This window comes from Rhincodon typus, chromosome 10 (assembly GCF_021869965.1).
Source record: "Rhincodon typus isolate 14 chromosome 10, sRhiTyp1.1, whole genome shotgun sequence".
In the NCBI taxonomy this organism is placed as follows: domain Eukaryota; kingdom Metazoa; phylum Chordata; class Chondrichthyes; order Orectolobiformes; family Rhincodontidae; genus Rhincodon; species Rhincodon typus.
The window spans coordinates 71,370,734-71,396,195 of NC_063341.1; the positions used below are offsets into that span (position 1 = coordinate 71,370,734).

Here is a 25,462-nt window from a genome sequence, read left to right on the forward strand (position 1 = left end):
ACACACAGACACACTCAGAGAGACACTGGCACACACGCACACACTCAGAGACACAGAATGAGACACACTCACAGACACACACTTAGACACACTCAGGCGCGCACACAATCAGAGAGACACTCTCAGACACTCTCGTGTATACACAGACACACTCCAGTCAGAGAGAGAGAGACACACACACATACACTGAGACACGGAGACATATACGCAGACACTCAGACACAGGCGCACGCAAAAATAGATACACTCACATACTCAGAGACACAACTTCCAACACATACATACACAGTCAGGAACACACAGACGCTAGGCACACTGATACACACACACACAGAGAAACTCAGACACAGGCATGCACATTTTATTTAAAGATTCCCATCTCTCGCCAGCAGCCCCACCGACCTGGTGTGTGGTACTTTGGAAAGCCGGTGGGAGTGGTTAAAGTCCCGTCCTGGGTTTCACTTCATTCCCCCCATTTGTTGTTTTGAACGGAATCCGGTGAGATTCAGGGTTGGAGATTGCTGCCCGCTCTGTACCATGTTTCGTTTGTGAGTTCGACCCAGCTCCTAGCCTTTCCCCTGCCGCTGATTGACAGTTCCACAACTCTCCGCCAAACCTCGTGGAACGGCTTCGTTTATTGTACAAACTATCTCTGGCCGTGTCTGCCAACCCCGAATTGATTCGCTCAATTTGTGCTGTGCAAAATAAATGAGAAAAAAAGAATGTGCATTTATATAGCACCTTTCATGTCCCAAATTGTGTTAGGGTGAATGAAGTTTTTTATTTTGAGCTATATTCTCTGTTATAATGTGGCAGCTCCTATTGACTAAAACATGTTATCATGACCTGATCATCTGTTTTACTTTAGTGATTCTGGTTAAGGGATATAGGTTAGCTAGGGCAGCCCACAGAACCTCCCCTCCCAACAACCCCATGCCCCATACTCCTTTGAGACAATGCTGTGGGCAAGACAGGACTTTTAGTTTAACATTGCATTTCACAGCGAGCACCTCCAATGATGTTGTAGCCCCTCAGTGTGCCAGGCTGGGTGATGTGCCCAGAGGCACGATACTGGAAACTCAGCTAAGCATCAAGTGGAAACAATAACATACAATCCAAGTGCAGGATGGTTCTGTTTTAATGTCTTTTTTTTTTGGCCGACTGGCTTCTGAATATGTTTGGAAGTAATCAGAATTAGAATTAGTTTTGTTGTCACGTGCTCAAACGAATTCAGTGAAAAGTGTACGAGTGACTGCTTACAGCGCCATCTTAGGTACAAAGATTCCTAGGTACAGCTTTGTCAGCTACAGTCCTTAGGAAAACTGAGAAAGTGAAAAGTCCAGCATTGCAGATTTTCGGAATACATTGCAAAAAGGAGGAAAGAAAATGTTCAGAACAGCAGTCTTCCAACCCCGTCCATGCTGGCACATATCCTCCCATCAGCACCGGGCCTTGACTCTTGGCCATGTGGGGCTTCACCTCAGGGTTCAAGAGGCCAAGGGACAAAAGGAGGAGAAGAAATAAATGCAATAACTATCACGAGAGAGAAAGTGCTAGGGAGGCTAATGGGGCTAAAGTTTGGTAAGTCCCCTGGACCCGATGGGATGTATTCTAGCATACTGAATGAACTAGCTACGGAGATAGTGGATACACAGGTAGTAATCTTCCAGAATTCCATAGATTCTGGAAGAGTCCCAGATGACTGGAAAATTGTCAATGTAACACCTTTATTTAAAAAGGGAAGAACACAAAAAGCAGGTAACTATGGGTCACAGCTTATTATGCTATTATGTAAATGTTAACAGTCTATTATAAAGGATGTAAATAGCAGAGCATTTAGAAATACATAATATTATCAAGCTGAGTCAGCATGGCTTCATAGAGGGCAAATCATGCCTGACACATTTACTAGAATTCTTTGAGGAGGTAACAAGCAGGATAGATAAAGGGGAAAGAGTAAATATAATATGTAATATATTTGGATTTTCAGAAGGTGTTTGATAAAGTACTGCATGTTAGCGACTTAATAAGATAAGAGCCATTGTGTTGAAAGTGGTATATCAGCAAGGATTGGTTATCTAAAGGAAGGAAGAGAGTTAAGATAAGGGAGGCATTTTCAGGGTGGCAACCTGGAGTAGGGGTCTACAGGGGTCAGAGCTGGGTCATAATTATGTACAATATACATTAATGACTTGGATGAGGTAAGTGATTGTACTGTTGCTTTGTTGGTGATGACAAAAACGAGTGGAACGCTAGTGATGGGGATGACATAGTGATGGGCAAAATCTTGGCAGGTGGGAAAAATATGAGGTTAGGCACTTTGGCAAGAAGAATTTAAAGGAGAAAGGCTGCAGAAAGCTACAGAATAAAGGGGTTTGACAGTGTTCATGCATGAATCACAGTAAGCTAATATTCAGATCCAGTATGTAATAGGAAAGGGAAAGTAATTGGAATGTTGGCCTTTATTTCCAAAGGAATGGAATATGAAAGTACAGAGGTTTTGCTGAAACTAGTCAGACCAGAGGTGGAATACTGTTTTGGGCCCCTTATCTAAGGAAAACTATCTTAACATTGGAGGCAGTCCATAGAAGGTTCACTTGGCTGATACAAGGTATGGAGGGACTGTCTTATTTAAAAAGGTTAAGTGTGTTGGGCCTGTACTCATTGGAATACAGAAGAATGTAAGGCAACCTTATTGAAACATAAAACATTCTTAGGAGACTTGACAGGCTAGATGCAGAATTATTCTTTCCTCTTGTCGGGGAGTTTAGGACCCGATGGCATAATAAAACATTGCCCATTTAAGGCAGAGATGAGGAGGAATTTCTTCTGAGAGAGCAGTGAATCTGTGGAATTCTTCACCACAGAGATGTCAAAGCTGGGTCGTTAAGCATATTCAAGGCTGAGATAGACAGATTTTTAATCAGTAAGGGAATCAAGGGTTAAGGGGAAATGGCAGGAAAGTGGAGTTGAGGATTATCAGATCAGCCATGATCTTATTGAGTGGCGGAGCAGACTCAATGGGTTGAATGGCCTACTTTTCCTCTGACCTACAATGGACCTGGGAGACGAGATTTTGTTGAAAATATTTGATCATTTTCTTTAATTTAAAGTACGCCTCGGCTAAGGCACTTGATCAGAACTCAACGTGTTCTTTAATTGAAGCTGTGCCATTTACAGCAATATTTATACATCACATTTTGATGTATTAAACTGTTCTAACAACAACTTGGATTTGTTTGGCACTTGTTAATATGAAAATAAAAAACTGGCATGGAGGTCCAGGCCAGCTGTTCCATTCAGCCTGGCCCTGTTGCTAGGCTATTGCAGCTAAACTCTTCTTATTTATTGCTCCTCACATGTCTGCTCCACCCTCGCATCATCTCTCAGGTTCCAGCTTGTAACCAAAGACAATGGGAAAAGCCAGGCGAGTTAAAGAGCATAAATTACTCTGCAAATTCCTCTTCAACCTCCTCAGGCAGTCCTGTGGATGAGACGTTATCTTTAACATGGTGGGGGGGATAACCCAAGGTACTACACAGAGACATTATCAAAGATAATTTCACCAGTTCCACAGAGGGCTATGTTGGTGTAGATGACTAGGTGCTCGGTTTAAACTGTAGCAAATAAGGAGAGAGAGCTTGGATGGTGGAGATTTTTATGGTGGGAATTCTATAGGTTTTGACCTGGATGGCACAGGTAGCAATGATGGGCTGAAGGATGCTGAAGATGTGCACGAGGCTAGATTTGGAGAAATGTTGAGTTTTCTGGGAGGGTTACAGAATCAAGGAGAGGCCACAAAGTGATTCAAAGAGGTTACAGAATCAAGGAGAGGCCACGAAGTGATTCGAACATTAAGATAAGAATTTTAAAACTGGCGTCTGCGCCAGACTGGAAGCACAGGGGGATGGGAGAATGAGACCTGGCCTAGTGAGAGTTTAGATTGATTCAGGTCTACAGAGGGTGAAAGTGAGAGCCCAATTCAGACTGCATTGGACTGGAGGGATAGATGAGGCAGAGATGTGAGATAGAACGGAGGAATGGGTGCTTAGCAGTAGTGCGAAATCTTGGGAAGCGTGGATAAAATCATGGCAATTGATGGGAGATGCCCAAGGCAAATTTCTGTGATAATCTCTGTGATATAAATAGATGCTCCAAATATTTTATTAGTAGACCAGCATTGATATCCCTCAGTGCATAGAAATGTAGAAATAATTGAGATGCTATTACATTTAACACACGGGATAGTACCAGTACGGTTACTTGAAGTGCTTTGAAGAGTGCAGGAGGGCATGCCAGGAGCAGCACCAGGCATACCTGTAAATAAGGTGACAACCTGGTGAAGCCACCAAACAGGACTACGTCTGTACCAAACCGCATAAGCAGCAAGTGATAGATATACCTAAGCGATCCCCCAACCGACGGATTGGATCTGAGCTCTGCAGTCCTGCCACATCCAGTCGTGAATGGTGGTGGACAATTAAATAACTCATTGGAGGAGGAGGAGGCTCCACAAATATCCCCATGCTCAATGATGGAAGAGCTCAGCGCATCAGTGCAAAAAGTAAAACTGACACATTCGCAGCAATCTTCAGCCAAAAGTGCCGAGTGGATGATCCATCTCAGCCTCCTCCAGTGGTCCCCAGTGTTACAGATACCAGTCTTCAACCAATTCGATTCACTCCACGTGATATCACGAAATGGTTGGAGACACTGGATACTGCAAAGTCCATGGACCTTCACAACATTCCGGCAATAGTACTGAAGACTTGTGCTCCAGAACTTGCCGCTCCCCTAGCCAAGCTGTTCCAGTACAGTTACAACACTGGTATCTACCCGACAATGTGGAAAATTGCCCAAGTATGTCCTGTGCACAAAAAGCAGGACAAATCCAACCCAGTCAATTACTTCCCCAATCAGTCTTCTCTCGATCATCAGTAAAATGATGGAAGGGGTCATAAGTAATGTTATCAAGCAGCACCTGCTCCGTAATAACTTGCTGACTGATGCCTCAATTGGGTTCTACCAGGGCCACTCAGCTCTTGACCTCATTACAGCCTTGGTTCAAACATGGCCAAACAGCTGAATTCCAGAGGTGAAGGTTAGAATGACAGTCCTTGACATCAAGGGTGCATTCGACCAAGTGTAGTATCAAAGAGTCATAGACTCATAGAGTCCTTGAACATGGAGACAGACCCTTCACCCCAAATGGGTCCATGCTGACCAAAATAGCCATCCCTGCACTTCGCCCATATCCTTCTAAACCTTTCCTATCCATGTATTAATCCAAATGCCTTTTAAATGTTGTTAATGTACCCACCTCAACCACTTCTGCTGTCAGCTCATTCCATATACGTACTACCCTCTGTGTAAAAACGTTGCCCCTCAGGTTCCCATGTATTCTTTCCCCTCCTACCTTAAACTGATGCTCTCTAGTCCTCGATTCCCCAACCCTGGGAAAAAGACTGAGTGCATTCACCCTATCCATGCCTTTCGTGATCTTATACACTTCCATAAGATCCTCCCTCAGTCTCCTAAACTCTAAAGAAGTTCTAGCTTGTCCAACCTCTCCCTATAACTCAGTCCTTTGAGTCCTGGCAACATTCTTGTAAATTTCTTTTGCACTCTTTCCAGTTTAATAACATCCTTCCTATAGCAAGGTGACCAAAAATAAACACAATACACCAAGTGCAGCCTCACCAATGTCCTGTACAATTGCAACATAACTTCCCAACTTCTATACTCAGTGCCCTGACTGATGAAGGCCAGTGTGCCAAAAGCCTTCTTCACTGCTCTGTCTATCTGTGACTCCACTTTCAGAGAAACTGGCTATTGTTCTGTTCCAGAACACCTCTGCAGGACTTCCTCAGGGTGGTGTCCTAGGCTCAAACATCTTCAGTTTATTCATCGATGACCTCCCTTCTATCATAAGGTCAGAACTGAGGAAGTTTGATAATGATTATGCAATGCTGAGTGCCATTTGCAACTCTTCAGAAACTGAAGCAGTCTAGGTCCGAATGCAGCAAGACCTGGACAATATCCAGCTGTGTGCTGAAATAATATTCACATCTCACAAATGCGAAGAAATGACCATCTCCAACGAGGGAGAATCAAACCATCACCCCTTGACATTCAATAGCTTTACCATTAATAAATCCCCATGATCAACATCCTAGGGATTATCATCAATCTGAAATTGAACTGGACTAGCCATATGAGTACTGTGTCTACAGAGCAAGTGAGAAGCTAGGAATACTGGTGAGTGATTGAATACTCCCCACTTGTCTGGATGGGGACAGCTCGAACAACACTCAAGAAGCTTGGTACCATCCAGGACAAAGCAGCCCGCTTGATTGGCATCGCATCCACAAACATCCACTCCCTCCACCACCGACGCTCAGTAGCAGCAGTGTGTAATATCTACAAGATGCACTGAGGAAATTCACCAAAGATCCTCAGACAGCACCTTCCAAACCCACGACCACTTCCATCTAGAAGGACAAGGGCAGCAAATACATGGGAGCACCACCCACGTTCAAATTCCCCTCCAAGCCACTCACCATCCTGACTTGCAAATATATTGCAGTTTCTTCACTGCTGCAGGGTCAAAATCCTGGAACTCCCTCCCTATTAGCATTGTGGGTCAATCAAAAGCAGGTGGACTTCAGCGGTTCAAGAAGGCGTCTCACCATCACCTTCTCAAGGGCAACTAGGGACGGGCAAGAAATGCTGGCCCAGCCAGTGACAAACACATCCCATAAACAAATTTTGAAAAATATTTATAGTGACAAAAGACTTGAAGAAGGGATGACCATGGAAAGGAATGTGGAAAGAAGTAAATGGTTATTTGTAAATGGGTGTGCCAGAGAAAAGATTCGCAATCCTTGACACCAAATTCTCAAGAACATTATTGTTATTGTGCACCCATTGTCTACACCTTAACTATTAGTAGGCGATGAGTGTGAAGCTTAGCTGCCCCAATAAACTGGTTTGTTTAAACCTTCTCTGATGCATAACACTGTCTTTATCTGGACCAGGCTGTTCATTTATAGTCTGCTACCCAAAGTAGGTTTTGTAGCAGAGCAGTTCTTTTCATAATTCCTTTGCAGATCTTTCTGACGTGTTTAACTTTTACATTGAACAGGAGTGCTGTGCATTCAGGAATGTTATCTCTCATCATACACAAGTCAGGCACAGTAACTCTTAAAAGGTTTGCATTTCGAGGTCCCTCTCTTAACGCTCCAATTGAAGAAAGGAAGAACTGGCATTCACATAGCAACTATCACACTCAGTAAAAGTAAAATACCGCAGATGTTGGAGATCTGAGACAAAGGCAGAATGTGTGGGAGAATCTCAGCAGGTCTGGCAGCATCTGTAGAGAGAGAGGAACAGAGTTAATGTTTTGAGTCCGGTGACTGGTTTCAGTATCATACTCCTTGAGGTGCGCCAAAGAGGTTGCTTTATAGACAACAACGGTGGCTATTTTATGCACAGCACAGTTCTACAAAATGACTAGATAAGCAGTTTTTGGTGGATTGATTTGAGCTATAAATGTTGACCAAATAATTCTCCATTTGTGATTAAAAACTGAAATAACTGCAGATACTGTAAATCAGAAACAAAAACAGAAATTGCTGGAAAAGCTCAGAAGGTCTGGTAGCATCTGTGGAGAGAAATCACAGTTAACTTTTCGGGTTGAGTGACCCTTCCTCAGAACTCAAACTCTCTGTTTGTGATTTTGGTCAAAGGATAAATATTGGACTGGACACTGGGGAGAGTTTCTCTGCCCTTCTTCGAATTGTGTTGTTTGGTCTTTTTCATCCACATGAGACCGCAGATAAATCTTTGATTGTAGTTTCTCAACCAGTGATAGACCTCAGTCAGTGCTGCACTCCCCTCGTACTATACTGTAGGTGTCAGCCCTGAATTCTGTGTTGCAGACTCTGGACTGGAGCACCACAGAGTAAAGGCAACCTTTAATTGATCTATATGAACCTTCTGATTCAAGGTATGACTGTAAGTCTGAGCTCACATTAGCTAATCTCAAGAGGAGGCACACAGACCAGAACTGGACTTTGTGGGGACAAGGGAAGGGATTCCCACTGACTTATGATGGACAGTGAATCCATTTAATTGTCTATTGAGGATATGATTGCCATGGACTGGGATGCCTTTCAAGTCGAAACACCTGCTGAAACACAATGTCTGGACTCACAGATAAATAAATGTCACAGTGGTGAGCACTGCTGCCTCACAGCACCAGGGACCTGGGTTCAATTCCACCGCTGGGTGACTGTCTGTGTGGAGTTTGCACATTCTCCCCGTGTCTGCGTGGGTTTCCTCTGGGTGCTCTGGTTTCCTCCCACAGTCCAAAGATGTGCAGGTTAGGTGGGTTGGCCATAATAAATTGCTCATATTGTTCAGGGATGTGTAGATTAGGTGGGTTATAGGGGGATGGGCCTGGGTGGATTGATCCAAGGGTCGGTGTGGACATGTTGGGCTGAAGGGCCTGTTTCAACAGTGTAGGAATTCTATGATAAAGCAGTGGGACTGTTTGGGGCTATGTGTGGGCAGCTCTGGGAACTGCTTGTTGATCCAAAAAATTCCAGAAAGGTGGGGTGGATTTGATACATGTTTTATTCATTCGCAGAATGTGGGCATCACTGGCTAGCCCAGCATTTATTGCCCATCCCAAATTGCTCACAGGACTGTTAAGACTCAACCACATTGCTGTGGGTCTGGAGTCACGTGTAGGCCAGACCAGGTAAGGATGGCAGTTTCCTTCCCGAAAGGACATCAGTGAACCAGGTGGGTTTTCCTGATGGGTGACAATGATTTCATAGACTCCCAATCCCAGATTTTTAATCAAATTCAAACTCCACCATCTTCTGTGGGGGTTCAAACCCGGGTCCCCAGAGCATTATAAGAATTTCTGGCTTGATAATTTAGTGATAATACCACCAGGCCATCACCTCCTAATGACTCATCGCTAAGTAATGGACCTTTTGCCAAAATGTTGAATGTTTCAGCTAAACTTTAATTTGATGAGTCTGAAAAAGAGACTCCAACAACTGTTTTTAATTCATTGATGGGTTATGGGCATTGTTGGCTCAGCCAGCATTTATTGCCTTTCCCTAACTGTACAGGGAACAGTTAAGAGTCAGCATTTATTACCCATCCCTAATTGCCCACTTTGCTGTGGGTCTGGAGTCACATGTAGGCCAGACCAGGTAAGGATGGTTCTGGAGAAGGGTCACTGAACTCAAAATGTCAACTCTGTTTCTCTCTCCATAGATATTGCTCGATCCGCTGAGTTTCTCCAGCAATTTCTGTTTTTGTTGGTTTCAGATCTCTAGCATCACTGTTCTTTGTTTTATTATAAGGATGGTAGATTTCCTTCGCTAAAGGATATTTTTGGACCAGGTGTTTTTAATAATAATTAACAATGGTTACATGGTTATCATTAGACCAGCTTTTAATTGAATTCCAGTTTTACCATTTGGGCTCAAATCCATGTCTCCAGCACATTAGAATAAATGCAGTCTCCGATGAAGCGCTATTATGTTTTCCCGCATGGTATTTAAACTCTGGGGTCCGTTGGAGTAGATTACCTCCTTTCTGGCATAGCTTCGCAGTGGTGTGTACATATATGTAGGGTCTAATTCTACGTGTTTATTGATGGCCTTCTTAGTGGAGAATGAGACCTCTACAAATTCCCGTGCTTGTCTCTATTTGGCCTGTCCTAGGATCCTAATGTTGTCCCATTCGAACTGGTGGTTCTCCTTATCCGTGTGAATGGAGACATGTGAGTATTAGTCATGTCTTTTTGTTGCTAGCTGGTGTTCGTGTATTCTTGCGGCCAGTTTCCTTCCTGTCTGTCCAAAGTAATATTTGTCGCAGTCCTTGCATGGAATCTTGTATATCATATTGGTTCTGTCCATAGTGGTTAAGGGGTCTTTGGTTCGAGTTAGCAGTTTACGTAGGGTTGTGTGCCACTCTGATGCCCAAAGGTCGTAGGAGTCTTGTGGTCAGTTTGGATATCTTCTTGATGTACGGTAATGTGACGAGTGTGTCAGGGTGTACTGTATCTTCCTGTCGTTGTTTGTTTATTAGGCATCGTCAGATTCAGCTGTTCGGGTATCCGTTGCCCTTAAATACTTGGTAGAGGTATTCTTCTTTGTTTTGGTGTAGTTCTGGGTTGCTGCAATGTTGTTGTTGCTCATTTAAATAGTATTTTCACACAACTTCGTTTGTGGATGTTGGGGTGGTTACTGTTTAAATTCAGGACTTGATCCATGTGCGTGGCCTTTCTGTGTACCTTTGTCAGAAATTTCCCGTTGGCCCTGCATTGTATCATGACATCCAGGAATGGGAGCTGTTCATTCTTTTCTTCTTCCCTGGTGAATTTAATGCCGGTGAGAGTGTTATTTATTAGTTGGTGTGTCTCCTCTAGTTTAGTCCGTTTGATGAAAGTGTCGTCCACGTATCGGATCCATAGTTTGGGTTGGATTTGCAGAAGGGCCGTGCTTTCTAGTCTCTGCATCACTCCTTCTGCTATTAGTCCGGAGGTAGGTGACCCCCATGGGTATCCCGTTGATTTGTTCATAGATTTGGCTATTAAAGGTAAAGTGGGTCACGAGGCATAGGTCCAGTAATTTCAGCATGTTGTCTGTGATGAACGCACTGTGAAAACACAACAACGCTTCATTGGAGGCTGCACTGATGAAGTTACCCAGTAGAGTAATGAAATGTCTGCGAACTAATGAACCAGCTTGGTGGTGAACTAATGAACCAACCACAGCATCCACAACCTGAGCTACAAATCTACTCAAGAACCTCAGACATTAGAATAAAGGCAAAACACATGGATGCTGGGAAATCTGAAACAAACGCAGAGAATATTGGAGAAGCTCAACAGATCTGGCAGCATCTGTGGAGAGAAAACAAAATTAATGTTTCTGGTCTGGGGTGACTCAGAACTGAAATGAAGAATAGTCGCACCAGATTCAAAACATTTGCTCTGTTTCTCTCTCCACAAAAGCTGCAAGACCAACAGATCGTTTTCAGCATTCTCTGTGTTTGTCTCCAAAACATTAGCCTGGGGTTCTGGGGTACTGGTTCAATGACATTACCACTATATCACCAGCTCCCATTTAACAACTTAGCAAAAGGTCCATTATTTTGTGATGAGCCATGGGGAGGTGATGGCCTAGCGGTATTATCACTAAACTATCAAGCCAGAAATCCTTGTCATGCTCTGGGGACTCAGGCTTGAATCCTGCCACGGAAGATGGTGGAATTTAAATTTGATTAAAAATATGGAATTAGCAGTGAAACCACTGTTACTTGTAAGGAAAACGCATCTGGTTCACTAATGTCCTTTTACAATGATCTAGTACCTCCAATTTAATAAAACATCCCAAAATGCTTCTCAGGAGCGTAATCAGACAGCATTTATTAGTGGGCCAGTTCAGGAGACAGCAGGATGGTTGAACAAATTTCTTCGCCAAAGAGATAGGTTTTGAGGAGCATCTGAAAGAAAGAAGGTAGAAGACTAGTGAGATTATGAGAGATAATTCCAGATCCAAGGGCTGAAGCAGCTCAAAGTATGGCCAGCAATGGAAAGGAGTGGAAAACTGGGGACATTCAGAATCGGAGCAATGCAAAATTCTTGATGGTTTGTAGGGCTGGAGGAGGTTACAAATACCAGGAGGGTTGAGCGAATAGAGGAACGTTAACAAGGGGACAAGAATTTTAATGTTAAAACATAATTGGACAGGGAGCCAAAATGTGAAACAAATGTTACGTTCCTGAAAACAAACGTTTGTAAATAATCTGCTGACGTCTTATGACTTTGTCGCTCATTTAAGTTGTCTGGTGTCATGAGAGAAATGAATAGCAGCAATGTCAGGCACCAATCTGTACCAGGGTCAACATTCCTATCAGATAGCTGTCACTGCCCTTCTACATCAGCTTTCCAAAATAGTCTGTGTGTCTGAATATCATTCCATTAGACATGATCACTAAACTGACATGTCAGGAAATCTTGACTTTCAGCTGTGCACGTTACTCTGATGTTTCATTGACGTGAAGCCTGTAACCATTTTAAATTGAGTTCATATTCCGATTTAAGGTACATCTAAAGGGAATATCAGCCTGCACTGGTAATAGTGTACTTCAGATAGATTTCTCTAAAAACCGAAAGGACTGCGGATGCTGTAAATCAGGAACAAAAACAGAAGTTGCTGGAAAAGCTCAGTAGGGTCTGGCAGCATCTGTGAAGAAAAAAATCAGAGTTAATGTTTCGGGTCTGGTGACCCTTCCTCAGTTTTTCTAACAAGGCACTCAAAATGACAGGGTAATTAAACCTTATGTATAAAGGACAGGGGAATTAGACCTTATGTATAAAGGACAATGTTTTCCAGCGAGTACATCCAGTGATGTTCATGGGGAGTCTGGACTGAATGGATCCTTTAACATTCCTTTGGGGAAAGAATTCCAAATTTTCACACCTCTGTGGGAAGTCTTTCCAGAAATCACATCAAATGACCTGTCTCTAATTTTTGAAGGTTACACTTCATTGTCCTACTCATTCCTCTACCAGAGGCTAATAATTTTTTTCTATTTGTCCTGTCGTAAACACCTTAGTTAGATCTTGCAAACTCAAGGGAATATATACTGAAAAAAATGATTAACAGGACATGATGTGTGTGACTCGATCTATCTCATTCCCTAAGTCACACCTGAAATATCACACTTGCTAAAATTGTAAAACTACATTTGAAACATAAACAGAAGAAAGATCAATTCATTTCCTGCTGGTTCTCTGATTTCTGAAAAGCTGCACCCCTGCCTCATCTGGGTGAACAGAAGCCAGAAATTTAAACGCTGCCAGGAACATTGATCAGCAATTTGCCTCCAGGAGACCTGAAAATGTGCTTTGTAGACCACAATCTCTTGTGCAGAGCTTTAGAGAGACAGGCTGGTTGAACTGTTCTGGGTGTCCCAGTGCATGAATCAGGAAAGCTAATAGAATGTTATGGTTAATTGCAAGCATATGGAGATTATGCTTCAGATATACAGGCCATTGGTGAGACTGCATTCTGGAGTACTGTGTACAGTATTGGTCACCATACTTACAGAAGGATGTCAATGCATTGGAAGCATTGGGGGAGGCGATGGCCTAGTGGTATTATCACTGGGCTGTTAATCCAGAGTCCCAGGTAACATTCTGAGGAGCCGGGGTCAGATCCTGCCACAGCAGATGGTGGAATTTGAATTCAATAAAATATCTGGAATTGAAAATCTAACGATGACCATGGATCCATTTTCAATTGACAGAAAAACCCATCTGGTTCACTCATGTCTCTTAGGGAAGGAAACTGCCATTCTTACCTGGTCTGGCCTACATGTGACTGCAGACCCACAGCAATTAGGATTGACTCTTAACTGCCTCCTGGGCAATAAATGTTACCTAGCCAGAGACGCCCTCATCCTGTTAATGAATAACGGGGAAAAAAAAAGTTCAGGGAAGGTTTACTAGAGTAATACCTGGAATGAGAGGATTACCTTATGAGGAAAGGCTGGGCCTGTATCCTCTGGAGTTTAGAAGAGTCAGAGGCAACTTAATTGAAACACTATCAGATCCTGAGGGAAACTTGACCAGGGAATGTCGAAAGGATATTTTCTCTTGTAGAAAAATCTAGAACTAGGGGTCATAATTTTAAAAATAAGGAGGTAACTACTTAAAACAGCGAAGAGTAATTTCTTCTCTGAGGGATATGAGTCTTTGGAGTTCTCCCTCTCAAAAGACATTGGATGCAGAATCTTTAAATATTTTTATGACAGAGGTAGATAGATTCTTGATGACCAAGGGGATGAAAAATTACTGTGAATTTGCAGGAATATAGAGTTGCTATTATGAATGGTGGAGCAGGCTGAAAGGGCTGAGTGGCCTGCTCTTGTTCTTTGTACGTTTGTGAACATTATAGCCAGGCTCCAGCATCAAGACTACCATGAGCAATGCTATAGAAAATCATTTAATGCTAGCAGTGGCAGAAGAAATTGCAATAACATGAAAGAAATGCAGAGCCTCAGAAATGTTCCAATCTCAATGGTTATGTATGAACATTTCTTGATTGACCAATCCATTTAAAAGGCATGCAAAGAGATTTAAAATGAATATGTTGAAAGTGCACACATTATTCACAAAGTATTAATCCATGCCAGGGTATGGGATATAGATTATGACCTACACCCAAAGTTGCTTCATCAATGAACCTCCTTCGATGATCAGGTCAAAGATGTGGATGTTCGCTGATGACTGCGCAGTGTTGAGTACCATTCACAACTCCTCAGATGCTGAAGCAGTCCATGTTTGTAATCAACAAGATCTGGAAAATATTGGGGCTTGGGCTTTGTTTTATTCTTTCTTGGCGTGTCTGCTTCGCTGGCGAGGCCAGCAATTGATGCCCCTTCCTAATTGCCCCCAGTTGGCTGGTAAGTGGCAAGTTACAGTTGCGCCACACAAGTGCCAGACAATGACTGTCTTCAACAAGAGAGAATCCAACCATCTCCTCTTGACATTCAATAACACTACCATCATTGATGCTTCACTGTCAACACCCTGGTGGTTACCATACATCAGAAAGTTGATTCAACAAACCATATAAATCCTGTGCCTACAAGAGCAGGTCAAAGGCTGAGAATTCTGGAGTAAGTAATTTCCCAAAGTTCTACAGAGTGCAAGTCAGGGATGTGATATTTCTTTGAATGAGAGCAATTTCAACAACACTCAAGAAGCTTGACATTACCTAAGATATAGCAGTCCTTTCCATTTACCTTCTTAAACTCCTCCACTGGCAAATCGCATTTGCCACATACAATATACATTGTAGAAACTTGTCAAGAGTCTTTCAATGCACCTTCCAGATCCACAAACTTTATTACCAGAAGAACGAGGACAGCAGATATATGGGAGCACCATCACCTGCAAGTTCCCCTCCTAGCCTTATACCTTCCTGACTTAGAATTATATTCATAGAATCACTACAGTGTGTAAGCAGGCCATTCAGCCCATACCGACCCTCCGAACAGCATTCCACCCAGACCTACACCCCCTGCCCTATCCCTGTAAGCCTACATTTCCCAAGGCTAACCCACCTAGCCTGCACATCCCTGAACACTACAGGCAATTTAACGTAGCCAATCCATCTAAGCTGCACATCTTTGGACTGTGGGAGGAAACCCATGCAGGCACAGGGAGAATATGCAAACTCCACACAGACAGTCACCCAAGTGTGGACTCAAACCTGGGTCCCTGGCACTGCACTGCTGCACTGCTAACCACTGAGCCACTGTGCTGCCCTTTACTGTTGCCAAGTCTGACTTGTGAAACAATATGGGTGTGCCTACACAATATTGGCAGCAACAGTTGAAAAAAGTGGCTTGTGAAGACTTTCTTAAGGGGCAGTTAGGGATGAACAACTAATTCTGGCCTTGCCTGAGTTGCCTGCATCTCATGTACAGATTAGAAAATGAAAGAACTGTAGAACTAACACTGTTTGCAGATATAATTGCATTAGGAGCAGTTTAGACTCACTTGACTCATTCCTGGAATGAAGGGTTTATCTTAAAAAGAAAGATTGAACTGGTTGGTCCTGTACCCATTGGAGTTTAGAAGAATGAGAGATGATATTATTGAAACACAACCTGAGGGCACTTGATCGGGTGGATAATATTTTCTGTTTTGGGGGAAGACTAGAACTCAGGGAAACAGCTTGAGAGTAACAGGTCTCCCCTTTAAGATGAAGATCAGGAGAATTTTGTTCTGTCAAAGTCTATAAAGATAGGAGCAGAAACAAGCCATTCAGTCCATCAAGTCTGTTCCACCATTCAATGAGATTATGGCTGGTCTGGTAATTCTCAAGTTCACATTCCTGTGTTTACCTTAATTTCAGTCTACCTCAGCCCTAGATATTCTAAAAGCCCCAGCCTCAATAATCTTTTTCCGGTAAAGAATTCCACAGATACACTGGGTAATTTATCTGTGGAATTCTGTTCCCCCTGAAGACAATGGAGGCTGAGCAGCTCATTGATTTTTATTTGAGGATGAGTTAGATTTTTGATAGACAAAAGTTTTGGATTATGGGGAGGGGGAGACAGGTGAGAGTGGAGTTGAGACCAGAGCCAAATGTCTGACAGAGAAAGGCAAACTGATTCACCAAGTCTGACCCCAGTCCTAATGTCTATGTCTAATGACTATACAGCAGTCATCTCTCCCTAATGAGAGAGCAGGCCTCAGGTCTGGTAAAAAATGGCAACTTTAACTTTACTTTAAATAAGGAGAGGCGATGGTCTAGTGGTATTATCACTAGACTGTTGACCCAGATATTGTCCCGGGGACCTGAGTTCAATAAATATCTGGAATTAAGAGTCTAATGATAATCATGAATCCATTGTCAATGTTTTGGAAAAACCCATCTGGCTCACTAATGCCTTTTAGGGAAGGAAACTGCCATCCTTACCTGGTCTGGCCTACATGTGACTCCAGACCCACAGCAATGTGTTTGACTCTTAACTGCCTTCTGGGCAATTAGGAATGAGCAATAAATGCCGCCTAGCCAGCAAGGCCCTCATCCTGTGAATGAATAAAGGAAAAAAAAATAACTAGACACTTCAGTTGTCCTCTGCAGCTGCCACGTATAGTTAGTATCTGATGATGGAACAGTGAGGCAACTACCTACTTGAGTCGTATTAAGCCTTGACTGCCTTTATCATCAGATGAACAGCTTCAACGCTCAAGTTCTAAGATTTGTGAGAAGACTTTCCCCCCTCAGGGACCTGGTGATCGTTCAACTCAGTACCTTAGACGTCACCCTGTCTGTTGCCTTCTCAATGCTCAGCAGCACTGGGATAGATCAGGATCAGATTAATTGCCATCCAGTGAGCCAAGCTGGAAAAGAACTTGTGTACAGTTTAGTTGAGGGGTACAATCAATTAGCCTCAGGCTAGAATGGCTGACTGACACTTTGTACTGAGACTTGGAAGGTTCATTAGGTTGATGAATGTGATTCTCTGTGTCAGTGACCTGGTTGGCAGTCCATAGGACCATAACATTCTGAAGCAGAATCAGGCCATTCAGCCCATCGAGCCTCAACTCCACTCTTCTGCCTTCTCTCCATAATCCTTGATGCCCTTACCAATTAAGAACCTCGCCATCTTTGTCTTAAATACACTCAAAGACGTCTCCTCCACTGCCCTCTGCAGCAAGGATAGAGGTGTGGGTGAGGATATAAGGTTCTAGTCATGATGCTCCAGTCATTGGGAGTGTTGGACAGGATTGAAGGGCCTGTTGTTTTTTGTAACATATGTTGCAATATTCAAACACAATGCTGACACTGTAGTTCAAAGTTTTAGTTTAGTAAAAGCAAAATACTGCAGATGCTTGAAATCTGAAATAAAAACAGCAAATACTGGAGAAACTCAGCAGCTCTGGCAGCATGGGGAAGTGATGGCCTAGTGGTATTATCACTAGCTTGTCAACCCAGCTAACCAGGCACTGTCCTGGAGGCTCAGGTTTGAATCCCGCCATGGTGGATCTTGAATCCCCATGGGGAAGAAGCCCATCTAGTTCACTACTGTCCATTAAGAAAGGAAAGTGCTCCTATGATGCTGCTTGGCCTGCTGTGTTCATCCAGCCCTGCACCTTGCTGTCTCTGCTATCCTCACTCGGTTTGTCTGAGATGTGGAGCCAGACCTATAGCAATACAGTTGACTATTAACTACCCTCTGGGCACTTAAGGATTAGCAATAAATGCTAGCTGAGACAACAACACTTACATCTTGTGAACGAACAAATAAAAAAAAATCCATGGAGAGAGGAAACAGGGCTAACATTTTGAGTCTGAGATGACTCCTCTTTCTGGGCTGGAAAATGGTGATTTTTTTTGTGCTGTTGGCGGGGTTGGGGGGATGCAGCGTGTGAAGGAGACGGAGGAGTGAGTGGAACAAATGGTGAGGGTGCTCACGGGGAGAAAATGTGTCTGGTCTGCTGAGAGCAAATCCAACAACACTCAGGGGGCTAGGGATTGGGGGTTCGCAAATGAAATGGAGGACCGAGCTCATGCTCTGAAGTTATATCCGATCTTGAATCCTAAGGCTGTAAAGTACCTCAGTGGTAAATGAGGGGCCCTTCCTCCAGCTTGAGTTGAACTTTTCTAGAATGCAGCAGCTCCTGCACTGGACCACACTGTCCATTCCCCATCAGGACGGTCTAAAGGCTCCCCACTTCTTCCTTGAAAAGAGGCCTGAACAGTTCCCATCCACTACGACCCTCCTTCACCTGGCTGAGCTCATCCTCACATTGAACAACTTCCCCTTTAACTTGAACTCCCATGTTTTCTGTTTTATTTAATATTGTCACAAGTACCTAAGTACAGTGAAAAGTGTTACATTGACATCTGTTCCAATGGTTCCACCTCTTACTAGGGTGCTTCTGATATGTCCTCCTTTTTCCTCAGCCATGAAGATTTCTCCTACTGTGGGTGACAGGGCCTTAGGCCATACAAGGTACATTTCCCCTCAACATCGATGGCTTCGAGCATGAGCACCGTTCTCCATTTTGATGACAACTCCACAGACCCCACCCCCTGTCCCACCCCACATTGTGTCTCGATGGTTTCCTGCCAACAGACTGAATGCATTTTCTACTTTCACACTTACCACTTGCACGTATTTTATATCACAATCACTCACTTACCCCCATTAGTACTCCCTTTGTCTTCTGCTCTGGGCAGCTTCACCATCTGTTTCTCTTGAAAAAAAAAATTACTTTCCAACTCCTCTCAGTTCTGTTAAAGCGTCATAGCAGACTCAAAACTTTAACAGGGTTATATATTAATTACATTTCTGTTACCCTGCTATGGCTTAGGATTCAATACATATGTAGATGTGATAACCCCTACAAGGTCCATGAGGAAGCACTGGTTAATCTCTCTGTGGAGATCACTGAGTATGAGTTCTCTTGATAACAGACAATGGCCTGCCCAGCTGGAACTCATCACCTGAACCCTTCACTTCCTTGTTTGTATAGAGATCAGTGTCTCTGCCTGTAATGTGCAAGACCAGGGTTCAACTCCCCAATTAGAGTACACATGGTAGTGGTGCAGTGAGACTGTCCTTACCCCCTTGACCAGAAGGCCCAGGTTCAAATCCCACCTGCTCCAGTGGAGTGTAATAACATCTCTGAATGGGTTGATTAGAAAAAGTTTAAATTTAAAAAAAAAAGCAGACCTGGGGCCTCTTGTGTTCTGAACAGGTTGGTTTAAAAAATTTGAACCCAGGTCCCAAGAAGGGTCCAGACCCAAAACGTCAGCTTTCCTGCTCCTCTGATGCTGCCTGGCCTGCTGTGTTCATCCAGCTCTACACCTTGTTATCCGCCAGAACACTAGCTGAGTTTCAGGATTAATAATCAGCGATAATACCACTAGGCCATTGCCTCCCTCAAAGTGAGGTAACAAGTGAGGGAAGTTATGCGAGGAGTCAGAGAAAATGAAAGCGATTCTTAATGAGTACTTTGCGTCGGTATTCACTGAAGAGAGGGACATGACGGATGTTGAGGTTAGGGATAGCTGTTTGATTACTCTAGGTCAAGTCGGCATAAGGAGGTGGGAAGTGTTGGGTATTCTAAAAGGCATTAGGGTGGACAAGTCCCCAGGTCCGGATGGGATCTATCCTAGGTTACTGAGGGAAGCGAGAGAGGAAATAGCTGGGGCCTTAACAGATATCTTTGCAGCATCCTTGAGCACGGGTGAGGTCCCGGAGCACAGGAGAATTGCTAATGTTGTCTCCTTGTTTAAGAAGGGTAGCAAGGATAATCCAGGCAACTATAGACCGGTAAGCCTGACGTCAGTGGTGGGGAAGCTGCTGGAAAAGATACTGAGGGATAGGATCTATTTACATTTGGAAGAAAATGGGCTTATTAGTGATAGGCAGCATGGTTTTGTGCAGGGAAGGTCATGTCTTACCAACTTGATAGAATTCTTTGAGGAAGTGACAAAGTTGATAGATGAGGGAAGGGCTGTAAATGTCATATACATGGACTTCAGTAAGGCGTTTGATAAGGTTCCTCATGGTAAGCTGATGGAGAAAGTGAAGTCGCATGGGGTCCAGGGTGTACTAGCTAGATGGATAGAGAACTGGCTGGGCAACAGGAGACAGAGAGTTGTAGTGGAAGGGAGTTTCTCAAAATGGAGAACTGTGACCAGTGGTGTTCCACAGGGATTCGTGTTGGGACCACTGTTGTTTGTGGTATACATAAATGATCTGGAGGAAGGTATAGATAGTCTGATTAGCAAGTTTGCAGATGACACTAAGATTGGTGGAGTAGCAGATAGTGAAGGGGACTGTCGGAGAATGCAACAGAATATAGATAGATTGGAGAGTTGGGTGGAGAAATGGCAGATGGAGTTCAATCCAGGCAAATGTGAGGTGATGCATTTTGGAAGATCCAATTCAAGAACGAACTATACGGTAAATGGAATAGCCCTGGGGAAAATTGATGCACAGAGAGATCTGGGTGTTCAGGTCCATTGTACCCTGAAGGTGGCAATGCAGGTCAATAGAGTGGTCAAGAAGGCATACGGCATGCTTTCATTCATCGGACGGGGTATTGAGTACAAGAGTTGGCAGGTCATGTTACAGTTGTATAGGACTTTGGTTTGACCACATTTGGAATACTGCATACAGTTCTGGTCATCACATTACCAAAAGGATGTGGATGCTTTGGAGAGGGTGCAGAGGAGGTTCACCAGGATGTTGCCTGGTATGGAGGGTGCTAGCTATGAAGAGAGGTTGAGTAGATTAGGATTATTTACATTAGAAAGATGGAGGTTGAGGGGGGACCTGATTGAGGTCTACAAAATCATGAGAGGTACAGACAGGGTGGATAGCAAGAAGCTTTTTCCCAGAGTAGGGGACTCAATTACTAGGGGGTCATGATTTCAAGGTGAGAGGGAAAAAGTTTAAGGGAGATATGTGTGGAAAGTTCTTTACGCAGAGGGTGATGGGTGCCTGGAACGCATTGCCAGCGGAGGTGGTAGAGGCGGGCACGATAGCGTCATTTAAGATGTATCTAGACAGATACATGAATGGGCAGGGAGCAGAGGGATACAGATCCTTGGAAAATAGGTGACAGGTTTAGATAGAAGATCTGGATCGGCGCAGGCTTAGAGGGCCGAAGGGCCTGATCCTGTGCTGTAATTTTCTTTGTTCTTTGTTCTGTGTTCTTTGTTCAAACAGATAATCTGCTTTATCAAGTTAGTTGAGGGTTAGGTTTAACCAGGATACCTCTTCCATATTTCAGTAGTCCTACTCTCACATTCAAAAGAGAGAGAGAGTGTGTGAGAGAGAGCTGGTGGTAGTTTAACCTGAGGGTCACCATGCCTCAAGTGAAGGGCAGGTTGAGAAGGAGCATTGTCCATGGTAATCTCAGTCAGTGCAGGAACTGACCTGTTTTTGGCATCATTCTATTATCGCCGTCCAGCCAACTGACCAGCTAAACAACTCCCACTTCACTATAATACCTTGGGTTCATTTACATTCACCTGAAAATGTTGAAAAATCTTTAATCTTTACGTCTTACTTAAAAAAAACCTGCACTTCTAACCATGCAATGTTCCCTTATCACTCATTTCAGTCTAGACATTGTGAGCTGAGATTTGAATTCACAACCTTCTGTTTGGGACCCACGGGTAATGCATACAGTAATCTCGATGGCAATTCAGAATTTGGGATCATTAAGGTAATAGTGATCACAACATAATGTGTTTAAGATAAATGCTAAATAAATTAAGGGATGAGAGTTGAATGAGGAAAAATAAACTAGATATATTTGTTGACATAAAAGCCACCAATTTCACACCACAAATATATAGATAATACAGCAACATTGTAACTAAAGATAACGATTAAACAAGAGATTGATGAATGGGAATACAGAACAGTTCAGAATGATGTTAAAGTAAGGGAAAACTAAATAATCGGACTATCAAGGATCATAAAATAATAACATCTGCATGCTATAGGAAAAATGTTGTGAAACTTGAAAGGGTTCAGAAAAGGTTTACAAGGATGTACTAGCCCCCACCAGGATGTTAGAGGGGAAGTGGTGGGGGCTGGTACAGTTACAACATTTAAAAGGCATCTGGATGGGTATATGAATGGGAAGAGTTGAAAGGGATATGGACCAAATGCTGGCTAATGGGACTAGATTAATTTAGGATATCTGGTCAGCATGGACGAGTTGGACTGAAGGGTCTGTTTCCATGCTGTACAACTCCATAACCCTATGACTCTATATACATAAATAACAAAACAAAACAGGGAAGAACAGGCATAATTTATATATATGCTAAACTTCTAGGTAGTTATTTTACCTCAGCATTGATGATAGAGATGAGAGAGACTAACATAGCGGTTATAATATTAGATTTGATCAAAAAAATGTGTTAATGATAGAAAGGGAAGTTATAATTAATTAGCTAATTCAATGTAAAATGATTGATATACCCATAATATTTATGAAAAGATAACAAACATACTGTTTCCATACAAAATAATTAGAAAAAGGAATAATGCCAGAGGAAAGCCAGATTGCAAATATGATTCCTGTATTTATCAAGGGAGATAGGGATGTGGAACTTAAGTCATCCAATTACATTAACTTTAGTAATAGGAAAGATTATTAAGTGCTTATTCAAAGATGTGTTATGTCCCATGGTCAGTATATTACTGTAACTTAAAGAAACGCACTCCTGATATCATTTCTGCATCATTGTATATAACCTGAGGCTATAAAGTTCTCAGACTCCATCTTACCTCAGATCAGCTAAAGCATGATACTCTACTAGAAACATGCTCCTCTGTTGTAAACTTATCGCTTAATTTTAGCCCAGACACTTATGTGCCTGAAGAATGTAATATTTGTACCTAATATTTAGTTGTAATAAATGTCTACTGGATTTTTCAACACCATGATATACATGCCAGTTTCCTATGTTACACGGGATAACATCAGCAGAGCTCATGAGGCAAACCACCATGTTAGTGGCAAACTCATATCAAAAGATGCAATGAAAAATATAGGAACAGGAAATACAATACAAAGTAGTCAGCAAGGATTCCAAAAGTAAAGTTATGCTTTACCAACCTGATTGAATTCTTTGTAGAAGTAGCAGTAAGATTGCATAGGGTAATATTGTAGAAATTATATATTTGAATTTCCAAAGACCTTTGATAAAGTACAGTGCAGTAATTATATAACTAAGGTCAGAACATGTAGAGCCAGTGGCCATATAGCAGTAAAAAGAAATCAGAAGATAGGCGTTAAGGTTGCATTTAAAAGAAAGCTCAAAAAATACTTGTGGGAGAAGGGAAAATAAGTTCATATAGATAGAGTTAAATGATGAAACATGTGAGGAGGTTTAAATGGAAGAAAAACACCAGCAATGACCTTTCTTGTTGTTTCATGGACTGTGGGTATCTCTGGTGAGGCCAGTATTTGTAGCCCATCCCTAATTGCCCTTTTAAAGGTGGTGGTAAACCTATTTGGACTTCTGCAGACCTTCTGGTACAGGTACATCCACAATGTTGAATGGCAGACCCAGCTTGACTCTTGATTCTTCTTCGTATGTATGTTTGTATTCTCCATACCTTTGAAGAGGCCTTTTTTTTGGCAAACAAGAAGTTGCTTTTATGTGACAGCATTACCACAGCTCAAAGGACTTGAAAGAAACATGAACAAAAGAAAATTTGACATGAAATGGAAGCAAAAACAAAGTTGCTGGAAAAGCTCAGCAGGTCTGGCAGCATCTGTGAAGGAGAAAACAGAGTTAAAGTTTCGGGTCCGGTGACCCTTCCTCAGAAGGAGGACCCTTCCAGCAACTATGTTTTTGTTCCTGATTTACAGCATCCGTAGTTCTTTTGGTTTTTATGAAATGGTAGCACCTTGGGTCGTGTCATAGAACAGAGGGACCTAGGGAATCAGGTACATATTCTTTGAAATTTGTGTCACGGGTAGACAGAGTGGTGAAGAAGGCATTTAGCACGCTTGCCTTCATTGCTCAGACCTTTGAGTATAGGAGTTGGGAAGTCATGCTGAGGTTGTACAGGACATTGATGAGGCCTCTTCTGTGGCCAGTTCTGGTCATGCTATTATAGGAAGGATATTATTAAGCTAGAGGGGGTTCAGAAGAAATTTACTGGGATGTTGCCTGGTCTGGAAGGTTTGAGTTGTAAAGAAAGGCTGGATAGACTGGAACTTTTTTCACTGGAGCACAAGAGTTTGACAGGTGACCTTATAAAGGTTTATAAAATCATGAAGGGTAAAGATAGGGTTAATGGTGGGTGTCTTTTCCCTAGGGTGGGGGATTTCAAGACTAAGGAGTATATTTTTAAGGTGGGAGGAGAGTGATTTTAAAAAGACATGAGGGGCAGTTTTTTTACACAGAGGGTGGTTCACATGTGGAATGAACCTCCTGAGAAATTGGTGGACTTGGGCACAGTTACAACATTTAAAAGACTCTTGGATAAATACATGAATAGGAAAGGTTTGGAGGGATATGGACCAGGAGCAGGCAGGTGGGACTAGTTTAGTTTAGGATTATGGTCAACATGGACTGGTTGGACCGAAGGATCTGTTTCCATGCTGTATGACTATGACTTTATGAGATATTAAGACAAATTACCAGAGGATTGGTCAAAGAGGTAAGTTTAAAGGAGTGAGAGAAGACAGTGTGGTTTATAATGGGAATTCCAGAACCTCTGGTCTTGACAGTTGAAGATCAATGGTGCACACGGGAATGCCATCACAGGAGCACAGAGATCTCAAGTGGGCTGTGGGAGCGAAGGACATTACAGAGGGAGGATGGGGTGAGGGATAGGAGAGGATGGATGAGAGTTTTAAATTCAAGGTGTTGATGCACCACAATCTAATGAAGTTCAGAGACCAAAATGAGTATAGGCGAACAGGCTTTGTGCCAGGCCAGAATGTCTTCCCTGTGAAATGATGAATTAGCTAGCATGAAGAACGATTAAAAATAACCACGATATTTTCAGGCAAATATATACAGGATTCCTCCTCGTGAAAATATAAAAATCAAACTGAAAAGGTACATGCTGCCTTTAGGGTAGGCTGGAGAAATAACATTCCAACCAAGTATCTCCAGTAGCTACTATAGGGATGGGTTGAAAAAAAAATCATCTCACTACCTACAGTTGTTTCAGAGATAGTAGGAACTGCAGATGCTGGAGAATCTGAGATAACAAGGTGTAGAGCTGGATGAACACAGCAGGCCAACCAGCATCAGAGGAGCAGGGACAGAGGAGCAGGGAATTTCTGAGATAACAAGGTTTAGAGCTGGATGAACACAGCAGGCCAAGCAGCATCAGAGGAGCAGGGATG

The 25,462-nt window shown here is 42.8% G+C and overlaps 1 protein-coding gene across 2 annotated transcripts in view; it reads left to right on the forward strand.

Moving 5' to 3' along the window:
- The window catches only part of nexn (nexilin (F actin binding protein)), a 170,204-nt gene that overhangs the window by 941 nt on the left and 143,801 nt on the right, over positions 1-25,462 (forward strand). The gene's annotated exons all lie outside the window — the stretch shown is intronic.